This window comes from Suncus etruscus, chromosome 13, assembly GCF_024139225.1.
Source record: "Suncus etruscus isolate mSunEtr1 chromosome 13, mSunEtr1.pri.cur, whole genome shotgun sequence".
Taxonomy (NCBI): domain Eukaryota; kingdom Metazoa; phylum Chordata; class Mammalia; order Eulipotyphla; family Soricidae; genus Suncus; species Suncus etruscus.
Window position 1 is genome coordinate 89,966,205 of NC_064860.1, and position 12,625 is coordinate 89,978,829.

At 36.3% G+C, this 12,625-nt stretch overlaps 1 non-coding gene across 1 annotated transcript; it reads right to left on the reverse strand.

The window, feature by feature from the left end:
* Positions 1-279: 279 nt before the first annotated feature.
* On the reverse strand, positions 280-386 carry LOC126026642 (U6 spliceosomal RNA). The gene has a single exon (XR_007501866.1). It is a non-coding gene; the product is annotated as a U6 spliceosomal RNA (small nuclear RNA).
* Positions 387-12,625: the final 12,239 nt, after the last annotated feature.

The following is a 12,625-nucleotide window of genomic DNA, read 5'->3' on the forward strand; positions in this document are numbered from 1 at the left end:
AGCACTCACTGAACTTAACACAAATGATCCTTGCACACAGAGCCAGGAGTATACCCTGAACACAGCAGGGTTGTTGTGATCACCTAAAAAATCTTTTATCATATTCCTTGCATGTCAAAATGACCACCTACTGTTATTTGAGGTTAGATCAAATAATGTTGTAATAAAAGTATGGCAGGTAGAGATTTTATCTATTTTCAAATCTACAAAGGATAAAGAATTTAATTTTTATTTCTTTTTATTGTTGACTTTGGATTGTTTTGGTTTCTTTATTTTTTTTTTAATATGGAACGCTTCACGAATTTGCATGTCATCCTTGCGCAGGGGCCATGCTAATCTTCTCTGTATCGTTCCAATTTTAGTATATGTGCTGCCGAAGCGAGCACGAGTGTTTTGGTTTCACCAAATACAATTTGACCCCCCCCCAAATGAAAATAAGCAACATTAAAAAGAAATGACCCATTGATTTCAGGGATTCTCCACAATCAACCCAGCATTCTAGCACACTATATTTCTGACCTAACCCTTCTTCAACAATGCATAAGCCTTTCATTTCATACATCCTACAGGGATAAATAAGGTATAGCAGAAGAGAATCACAATATAAGCATGTTAAAAGGGCTAGTTTTATGACTGCTTTTATGTTTTCAAAATTGGAACATTGATGGTACCTTGCTCTTCTGTCTCAGAGACATTTGTTCTCCCTACCTTTGAATGTGTCTCAGGCCTAGTCCTGAAGGACTGGCCTACTCTTAGATTCATAATAGAACATTTTCTTGAGTTTTATGAATGAGAACATATCATATTAGTCAACTTTGAGTCAACAAAACATGTCAACAGATTTTTATATAAAATGTGCTTCTTAATATTTATAGTCCATAATTTTTTTTCTGGTTTCTAAATTGCACACTGCTTGCCTTAACTCATTCTATTTTGGTATGGCACAGTGAGGTTGAGAGTAAGGAATGTGTTGTATGTTTGAAACAAAATTCTTGCCACCATGATGATTTTCTACCTTTGCATCATTTCCTATAATGCAATTCTCTTACTTTTTCTTGCTTTGGTCTTTTAAAAGAAGTTAATGATTTTATTTGGAAAAGTTTGCTTATAAAAATATGTGAGGAGAGAGAGAGAGAGAGAGAGAGAGAGAGAGAGAGAGAGAGAGAGAGAGAGAGAGAGAGAGAGATGTTCAAGAGAGCACATGATCTTCCAAAAAGGGAAAAAGCCTCTAAACAAGGGAAATTCATACTGGTGCTGGGATTAGTGTTGGAAAATTATATACCTAAAACTCTATTATAAACAGGGACTAAAATTATAGTACAGCAGGTAGGGTATTTGTCTTGCACATGTCTGATCATGGTTAGATTCCCATCACCACCTATAGTCCCCCAAAAGCCACCAAGAGTGATCTTTGAGTGCAGAGCCAAAATTAAGGATTAGATCTTATCTTAAAAAAACACCAAAATCATAGGCAATTTTGTGAATCACAGTCCCTTAATAATACATGAATAAAAATTAGCTTTTACTAAAGGAAGTGGTTAGCTCTCTACATATGTTCCAGATCAACTGACTCTTGGTGATCTAGCCAAGTATTGCATATGATGTAAGTGATATTTAAGAAAAAAGTTTCATCTTCCATCTACCTCTCTTCTCAATACACTTTCGTCACCCCAGGAAGTCCCTGCTTTTGGTTAGATCTAAAAATGTCTGCTATGACATGGTTATGCAGGTGATAGGTTTTGAACACGGAGCCTCATTTATGCAAGTCACACATTCCAGCCCCAAGAGCTAGCTCCCTGATTCCTTGCCACATTTAAAAAAAAAAAAGCCAAATGAGTACATTTGTACCTGGATTTCATTTCTGAAACCTCTATGTTGTATTTATTAATGATTGGCCCTCTGCTTATTTGTGAACTTGAGATATAGTAAATGTCCTGGTTACAGTGGTATTGCAGTCTGATTAACTTATGTAATCACAATAAAATTACATGTTGCTATTGAGGATAAAAAAGTCTGCTATGAGCTTGAATAATCAGCTTTCAAACTGTATTCAAAGCCCACTATCTATGATATGATCAATATAGAAATTGATCTTCACCACCTGAGTTCTTGGCAAGCCATAAACTCAGGCTGGAGTGAGGAATGTTTAATGCCAGAACAGAAAAGTAAGTTCTACCCCTGCCCAGTTATTTAAGAATTGTTACCTTTCCTTCCAAAAAAAGGCATTGAATACTTTATATTTTAAGAAAAATTTACTTAGAGATATATGCAATAGAAATGTTTTTTTAAAAAAAAGCAGGCTTCTCCAGAGGGTAGAATGTTGAGTATATATCTTGGGTTGAGATGTAGGTTAATATCCAAGATAGAGAAGGCTTCAAACCCTCTTTTCTTTTGGGGATGATATATTTGTCTTCAATTCTTCTTTTTGTCTTCTCCAGTCCTAGAAAAAAAAAAGTCTCTGCCTTCTGATGAATTTCAATCAAATAGGACATTGATTGGAATGCCATTGCCATTTAAGCCATCAAATTTTATCAGGACTAATTTAAGAAATCCACAGCACTCAGCAGCTGCTCACCAATGAATTGTGCTATTTAGATTATTGTTATTATTAAAATGTGTTATTTTCTTTTCTCTTCTAATTCTTCATATTAAAATGCATAAATACCAGAGACATTGAAAAATTATTATGAATTTCCCACTTGAAAATTTTCCACTTGAAATGTCCCACTTTCCCCCAAAAAGTGGCATGCTCTTATATGGTAAGTTGAAGGAACTGGGCTCAATAGACTTGGCTGAATTTATTATTTTCCATTGGTGTTATTTTTTTACTCAGGTCAAAACTTTCTTCAACAGAGCATAATATGATAATATTATGATATAATATGATATATGTAATATATGAATAATTACACATTATTAATGATATCAATGATTATAATAATTATATATGTAATATCATATGTTAATATGATAGTATATAGGTTATCATATATATACATAGATAGATATCACATAAAGGATGTCATATATCACCTTTCCTTTTTTTTACCTTCTACGGATATACACGAGTACCCAAATTCCTGTTATAATCACATCTTTATATCTGTTCTCAATCAGGAATTACCTTCATTTAATTAGAAATGTAGATGAGGGGCCGGGCGGTGGCGCTGGAGGTAAGGTGCCTGCCTTACCTGCGCTAGCCTAGGAGACGGACCGCGGTTCGATCCCCCGGCGTCCCATATGGTCCCCCAAGCCAGGAGCGACTTCTGAGCGCATAGCCAGGAGTAACCCCTGAGCGTTACCGGGTGTGGCCCAAAAACCAAAAAAAAAAAAAAAAAAAAAAAAAAGAAATGTAGATGAAAGCTAATATTGGTTATTGTTTTCTTTCATTTTATAGGTGGTCAGATCCAACTGTGTTCAAGGTTTACTCTTGACTCTGTGTTCAGAAGTCACCATTGGCAGTACCTGAGCAACTACGTGTGAAGTCAGGACTTAAACCCAGGTTGGCTAAAGCAAGCCAAGTGCTTCTCTACTTCTCTCCAGACCCTGCTTATTCGTTCTAAGTTTGTAGTATCTCTTTCTTAAATATTCTCTTTCAAGACCATCTCTTCATTAGTATAGTGTTCAAAATTCTCTTTCTAATCCATCTCAATTCTCATCTGTAATGACCAGTAAATAATTGATTCTGGGGAATCAATAAGTAAATAAATAGTTAAATTGAAATAATCTTAATAATATAATTTAACAGTTAACTAATAATTACATAACTCTTATTGGTAGCAATAAATAATGCGATCTTCTTTTAACATAAAAGAGCAAGAATAGAGGAAAAGGTTAAATGTTTCAAAGTTTATAATCACCGAATTACAAAAAGTTAACTCTCTCGGCATGAGATATAATTTCAAGAACTTTGGAAGGTTTATTTCCTTGATAGTGTTCTCAGATTTACTTAAAATATATAATTTATAAGAAAAGGCATCACTAGCTCCAAATATTTACTCTGTTATTGAAAGAGATGTATACCAACCCATAAAAACTTATGAGTACACCAGCTGAAACACACAGCTAAAAACTGGCAATCTCAAAAGGAGAGATTGGACCAAGTCTTCACCCTCCCAAATCCAAGCCTGCTGCACTCATCATCCACAATTGCTGCTTTGCCAGTGGCCCTGTCTTAACACTCCTCTATGACTCTCTGCAAAGACACCAATCTGACAAAAACACCAATTATGCTAGTATTTGGGTATCTGAATCCACCTACTGTTTAGAAACAAATGAAGTAACATAATGGTCAACTAGCAGAAAGAGCTTACTATATCTTCTGACAATGATTTAATGAACTCATTGGAGATACAATAATTTTCACAAATTTTCTTGTCGCTGTACTCTTTGTTGTCTTCCTTCTTTTACTTCCTGGCTTTTATTTTTTAATTATTTAGATCCCACTTTCCTGAAAACAAATGTTTACGATCAACTATGTCCATCTATGTGATATTTGCTCTTTAAAGAAAGTAAATAAATTTAAAGAAAAAATAGTGCTATATTTGATACCTGTTTTATGACCTGAAACAAATAAAATAATGTAGTATAGGAATAAGTACAAGTATGGTCCTAATAGAATATGTTCAAAATTTTTCTCTTTAAGTAGGAAATTAGTGATAAATTTTATGGCCTCTTATGAACATATTAAAGCATCTGAAAGTGGCCCATTAAAATAATATTCAGGGGCTGGAGCAATAGCACAGCAATAGGGCTTTTTGCCTTGCAAGCGGCCAATACAGAACTGACCCAGGTTAAAATCCCAGCATCCCATATGGTCCCCCGAGCCTGCCAGGAGTAACTTCTGAATGCAGAGCCAGGAGTAATCCCAGAACGCCGCCGGGTGTGACCCAAAAAACAAAATTAAATAAATAAAATAATAAAATATTTTCTTTTTTTTTTTTTTTTTTAGTTTTTGGGTCACACCCGGCAGTGCTCAGGGGTTACTCCTGGCAGGCACGGGGGACCATATGGGACACCGGGATTCGAACCAACCACCTTTGGTCCTGTATCTGCTTGCAAGGCAAACGCCGCTGTGCTATCTCTCCAGGCCCTCAATAGAATATTTTCTTACAGAGCATAGGAAAAACCAGCAATTAAGTTTAAAAATTATATTATTGTTGTATTATTATCTACTTTGATGTGACTGGTTTATTTATCAGAGGTGATAACTGGAGCTTACAAATGACATAGTTACTAAATAACTAAATAATAACTAAAGTATGTCTATTACAGAGTGACACGTCTGTATATGTGTAGGAAAGAACAACCATGTGAATAATAAGCAAAACAGAAGAGAAAGACAAGCTAAACAAACAAAAAAGCAAGCAAACAAAAGCAATTGGAAAAGGAAGATCACAAAGGAAACCAAATTGATCTACACTTCATCTTGAACTTCAAGCCTTTAATAGTTGGAAATAAATTTATAGAGTTGAAGTGACCAAATCTGTGACATTTACTCTGACAGTCCTAGCAAACTAATACAACCACCCAAAAGCATTTTTTTGCTACCTTTAACCTTTCTCCTTCCAACACAGAACTCAAACTGTGTTAGCTATCTCCAAAGCCTCTATCTATCCACAGTATTTTATTTTTATCTACTTGTCCTATATTTTTCTCCCATCTTTTTCTTCGACAAAATAGCATTTCAGTAAATATTTTAAATCCTTTAAAGCTCTGTTCCCTGTGAGAAAACAACTATTGTTTTTATATGTGTTAGATAGAAACCCATGTACTTAAACTTTGATACTGTACAGAGTAGCACTGGTTAAAGTTCAATTACAGCTTACAGCAGGGGAAAAGGTATCATAAAATGAGAGAATAGCCTTTATTTCAGATCTCTGCTAGATTATCAACGAGGGGAACAGATTGCCTCCCTATAGAACTAATACTAATACCCACAGAGTTACCTGCAGAGAAAATATGGACCCTTTACTTCTGCGATGAATTTCTGGAACTGCTGTCTTTGCTTCAGCTTGGCAAAATATAGAAGACTTAGCAAATGACAGACTAAGTTTTGGTAGTGAGCCAGTTGGGCAGGGCTCCTTGATAATTTGGTGCACTGTAAACTAGCAAGCATATTGCTGATGCTCAATAAATGTCACATATTGTCAACTATCAATTATTCAGAGTATAATGAGGAAAATGCCTTGGCATGCATTACCCAAAACCTTAATCAAGAAGTTGTGTGATTCCAACACCATAACATCAAACAGATTGGCCGTTTAACTTAAACTGTTAGATTGTATGTGTTTATATTAATCCCATGTCTTTACACTCTAATTTGTTTATGGTGAGAACTAATAAAAAAACATCATTTCAATTCATGATGATAAAAACACAAAGAATATTTTCAATAGGCCAGCAGTATTCACAAATCAAGGCTGAGTAAAAGATACTTGACATTTAAGTCCCTTAAACTGAATGTTTTTCATTTCTGACATGTTTTGGTCTTCTGAAATCCAACTCGTTTCACTGGGAAATTTTTTGCTGATTTTTATCTTTTCCCCCCACTCAAGTTTCTTAACCTCACAAAATTAGGATTTCCATATATCTCTGTAATTCTAGTGTTTAAAAAAGTATTTATCAAATGTATTAAAAACAGATTTTAGGGGCCGGCGAGGTGGCGCTAGAGGAAGGTGTCTTCCTTGCAAGCGCTAGCCAAGGAAGGACCGCGGTTCTATTCCCCAGTGTCCCATATGGTTCCCTTAAGCCAGGGGCGATTTCTGAGCACTTAGCCAGGAGTAACCCCTGAGCATCAAACGGGTGTGCCCCCCCCCAAAAAAAAACAAAAAAACAAATTTTATTGGAAAGTGACAAGTCTTTGGAAGGAATATAGGAAATGCCTAATAGTTACTAAATAATTAAATAATACCTAAAATATGTCTATTAAAGCCCCATTTTGTTTAATTTTAAAAATAAAAATAATTAGGGGCTGGAGAGGTGGCACTAGAGATAAGGCATCTGCCTTGCAAGTGCTAGCCTAGGATGGACCGCAGTCAATCCCCCAGCGTCCCATATGGTCCCCCCTAAGCCAGGGGGTATTTCTGATAGCATAACCAGGAGTAACCCCTGAGCATCAAATGGGTGTGGCTAAAAAAATAAATTACTTAATTAAAATAATGTATTTATTTGACTCATTTATAAATATTTACATTCTGAGACTTTTAATTCTTTGTGTGTGTGTGTGTGTGTGTGTGTGTGTGTGTGTGTGTGTGTGTGTGTGTGTGTGGTTTTTGGGTCACACCCAGCAATGCTCAGGGGAAACTCCTGGCTCCATGCTGAGAAATTGCTCCTGGCAGGCACGGGGGACCATATGGGAAGCTGGATTCGAACTGATGACCTTCTGCATGAAAGACAAACGCCTTACCTCCATGCTATCTCTTCGGCCCCCGAGACTCTTGATTCTTAAGGCTCATAAATGAAGATGTGGAATATGATGTAAGGATTAATTTAATTTTAATTCTATTTTAATTTTTCATTGAAATTCTATGATTTATAATACTAGTAATAAGGTATTTTTTCATATCATAAACATGATTCCAATACCACACCCATTAGAAGCATATCTGCTTCAGAAATGTATTCCAAATTAACTCATTCTTTTGCACTTAATTTATATTTCTATATATTTTGTTTTTATTTTAATTTTCTTGAAATCAGTGTGATTTACAAAGTCCTTCATAGTTGGGTTTCAGACATACAATGAATAAGGGCAAATCCCACCACCAGTTTTCTACTTCTATCAATGTTCCCAAGTGCATCCTATATCACCCTTCCAACCCCCAGTCTGCCATTATAACAGGCCCATTTTAAGTTTGTTTAAGATTGTTAAGATTTGGCACTGTTGATTCCATTGCTGGTGCTTTGGGCTTGGATATTTAGTTCTGTCCTTTTCTAACACTACTGATGCACCTGAAACCACTTGGCCCCTGGTTCCCATCCTTTCATATTTGTGTTTCTCATCTTCCACTTAGTTTCTTTCCTTCTCCTCCCTACACTCTGGAGCCAAGGGTGTTTGAGGCAACTCTCATGAAGATCATTGCATTTCTTCAGACAGTTATTCTAAATATTACTTGTAAGTAATAATCTGTATTATTTTGTACTTCTTGTTTACTTCATTGAACATAATATATTTCAGTTCCATCTATGTAGCTTCAAATTTCATGATTGCACCATTCCTCACAGTTATGTAGTATTGCATTGTATATATATATACCATATCTTTATGATCCATTCATGTGTTGGTGAACATCTGGCTTAATTCCAAGTCTTGGCTATTGTATTGAGTGCTGTAATAAATAGTTGTGTGCACACATCTTTTTGGATAAATTTTTTTCTGTCCTGAGAATAAATAAAAAGCCCTATGGTTCTGAATAATGCCTGGTTGGTATACAAATTAACAAATCAGTGATAAAAAGGGAAGAGAAATAAGCCCAAGTCACCCAGTGATCTACCTATCTAGAGAATAAGCCCTCATATAATGAAACTGTTCTTTTCCTCTTAAAACCAAATAAAAATATATCAATTTTTTAAATCCTAAACTTCTTATATAAAGTAAGGAAACTATGATTAGACCTGGGACTCAGAAAGATAGGACACCAGGCAGGATTCTTGCCTTGCACAAGAGCACTGGTGCTTAAAAACAATATGAGGATTCCTCAGAAAACTGGAAATTGATCTCCCATATGATCCAGCCATACCACTCTTAGGTAAATACCCTAGGAACACAAAAACTCAATACAAAAAAAAAATTCTCTGCACACCTATATTCATTGCAGCACTATTTAAATAGTCAGAATCTGGAAACAACCCAGATGCCCAACAACAGATGAGTGGCTAAAGAAACCGTGGTACATATACATAATGGAATACTATGCAGCCCTCAGAAAAAAATGAAGTCATAAAATTTTCCTGTACATGTATAGACATGAAATTATTATGCTGAGTTAAATAAGTCAGAGGGAAACAGACAGAAACAGAATAATCACTGGTGCCTGAGTCTTTCCAGGAGTAATCCCTGAGCACCACCAGGTATGATTCCAAAATAAAAAGAACAGACGCATCAGTAACAAAAAGAAGGAGACAATAACCAGTTCTTATGCTACATTTTCAAGCTTAGAGCTGAGGATTTGAGTTTTTCCTTAGGTCAAAGGTGTAGGTTGAGTCAGACTCAGCAGAGCTCAGGGTTTACTTCTGACTCTGCTCAGGAATCATTCTCGACAATTCCTGAAAAATAGTAAGCAGATATGGGGATTAAAGCACCATCATCCATATACAAGGAAACTTTTCACCCTTTATGATATCTTTAGGCTTCAAACTGTAGATTATTCATCTATGTTAATCATACTAAAAATGAATAAAAGCTTGATGACGTTAGCTAATGTTTCTAAATGATACCAGGTCCCTACATTAATACATTAATGGCAGTGCATGGTAGCTTCCTTTTTATATTGGGGATAAACAACATTGAAATCTCAAAAGTATAATAAGTATATAATGCTTCTGTGGAGAAGAATGTGAGTAAAAAGAATCTATTTTTTTTTGTTCTGATCAAGGTTTTGTTTTATTCACAAATTGATAAAAATTAAAACAAGGCTGACATTTTCAAAGATAGAAATAATCTTCTACATAGCAATTAAAAATCAATTTCTGTAATATGACTACTAAATCATAAGCTGATATTTATTGTCACCAAAGAGCAACTTTTGAACTGTAACAACAGACTTAAAAAAGACAAAAGTGTGGGGGCCGGGCAGTGGCGCTGGAGGTAAGGTGCCTGCCTTGCCTGCGCTAGCCTAGGACGGACCGTGGTTCGATCCCCCGGCATCCCATATGGTCCCCCAAGAAGCCAGGAGCAACTTCTGAGCGCATAGCCAGGAGTAACCCCTGAGCGTCACAGGGTGTGGCCCAAAAACCAAAAAAAAAAAAAAAAAAAAAGACAAAAGCGGGGCCGGGCGGTGGCGCTAAAGGTAAGGTGCCTGCCTTGCCTGCACTAGCCTTGGACGGACCGCGGTTCGATCCCCCGGTGTCCCATAAGGTCCCCCAAGCCAGGAACAACTTCTGAGCGCATAGCCAAGAGTAACCCCTGAGCCTTATCGGGTGTGGCCCAAAAACCAAAAAAAAAAAAAAAACAAAAAAAAAAAAGACAAAAGCAGAGAAGCTCAACTGCTCCTCTTTGCTCCACAGAGGCATCTATCTACTAATCAAAGCATAATATGTAGAAAAAAAACACACTGTAAAGGATACTATGGGAAAACACTGCAGAAAAACACCATGCTTAGATCATGAAGATTATGGATCAGAAGATCCAAGTACTAGCCACCTACATAGATTTTCTGAGAAAGACTTTAAAAAAATTAAATTGATTTAAAGATATTCAACTGAACAAACCACAAATAAGAAGCAAGACTACATGAAAGTAGAAACAAGAAAATTCCAACCTGAAATATCAGGGCTGAAAAATGTGGTAGCCAAATTGAAAACCTCACTGGAAGTCTCACTAACAGAGTAACAGCTAATGAAGACAGAATCAGTGAGCTGAAAAATAGATGCATAATTACTCCATACAACAAAAGAGGCTGGAAAAGAGTCTTAAAATAAATTATCAGACAATTGGAAAGATCCTCAAAGAATGTGAACAGATAAAAATAGAGGTCTGTGATAGACTCAATAGAGACAACATAAGAAACAGGGGCCGGGCGGTGGCGCTGGAGGTAAGGTGCCTGCCTTACCTGCGCTAGCCTAGGAGACGGACCGCGGTTCGATCCCCCGGCGTCCCATATGGTCCCCCAAGCCAGGAGCGACTTCTGAGCGCATAGCCAGGAGTAACCCCTGAGCGTTACCGGGTGTGGCCCAAAAACCAAAAAAAAAAAAAAAAAAAAAAGAATCATTGAAGTGCCAGAGGTTCAGGAAGGGGGCCAGAGAGATAACATGGAGGTAATGCATTTGCCTTGCATGCAGAAGGTTGCTGGTTCGAATCCCGGCATCCCATATGGTCCCCTGAGCCTGCTAGGAGCGATTTCTGAGCATAGAGCCAGGAGTAACCCCTAAGTGCTGCCGGGTATGACCCAAAAACAAACAAAAAATAAATAAATAAACAGAGTTTCAGGAAGAAAATTTCCATAAAAAAATCAATATACAATGACATCATTGCAGAAAAACTCACAGAGCTAAGGAGTGCATGAAACCAAACATACATACCAAGAGTACCACCTTAAATAGATCAAAAGAAAGACACCCTAAGACACATCTTAGTCATAATGATGACTCCCACAGATAGAGATGGAATAATGAAGGCAGCAATGTCAAAAAGTGAAATTATGTACAAAGGAGCATGCTTAAGGTTTACAACAGATTTGTCAAGAGCAATTATTAAGATCAGAAGGCTGTGGTGGGATATAGTGACAAAACTCAATAAAATGAGTGCTTTGCCAAGAATATTTCACACAACCAGACTTACATTTAAGTTTGAAAAAATATATACAGTTTCAGATAGGCAATAGGTAAGGAACTTAATAGACACAAAACCAACCTTACTGAAAGGTCTATTTTAAGGCAAGGCAGGCTAACATACCAAACCCTTACAAAAAAGATGGCCCTAAATCACATACCAATCATCTGTTTCAATGTCAATGGACAAAATGCACCAGTTAAGAGACACAGAATGGGAGCTGGAGAGATAGCACGGCAGTAAGACATTTGCCTTGCATGCAGCCACCCAGAACAGATGTGATTTGTATCTCGGTATCCCATATGGTCCCCCCAGCCTGCCAGAAGCGATTTTTGAGAGCAGAGCCAGAAGTAACTTCTGAGCATTGCTGAGTGTGAACCAAAAACAAACACATAAAAAAAAAAAAGAGAGACAGAATGCCAAAATGGATCAAAATGTTTAATCCAATGTTTTGCTGCCTCCAAGAAACACAATTGCATAGTCAGAGCAAACATAGACTTGAAGTCAAAGGTTGGAAAATAATCAGTCAAGTAAAGAACTGTCTTAAAAATGCAGGATTTCCCATATTTATATCAGATTATAGACTACAGATTTTAAAAAAGGGCGGGGGACAAAACGCACACTTCTTTATAATCAAGGAATAGGTGCACAAGGAAGAAATTACACCCAATGAGGGACTAGCAAAATATTTAAAATAAATGCTGATAGATCTTAAGAAAGACATCAATAGCAACAAATAAAAGGAGATTTCAACACTGTTCTGTTACAACTTGATAGATCAACTAGGCTAAAAACAACAAGAATATATTAACTCTGAAGAATGGAAGAGAATGGCTTAATATATATATATATATATATATATATATATATATATATATATATAGCTGTCTATCCACAGAAAACATGATACATATTCTTTTCCAATGTGTATGATTATACTCTAAGATAGACCACATGCTGGGCCAAAAACATACCTCCATAAAATCATAAGGATAGAAATGATAAGAACTACCTTCTCAAATCATCATGCACTGAAATTAGAGGTGAAACAAAAACAGACACAGAAAAAGCTATAAAATTAGAAATTAAAAAAACTTACTACTGAAAAACCAGTGGGTCAGAGATGGAATGAAA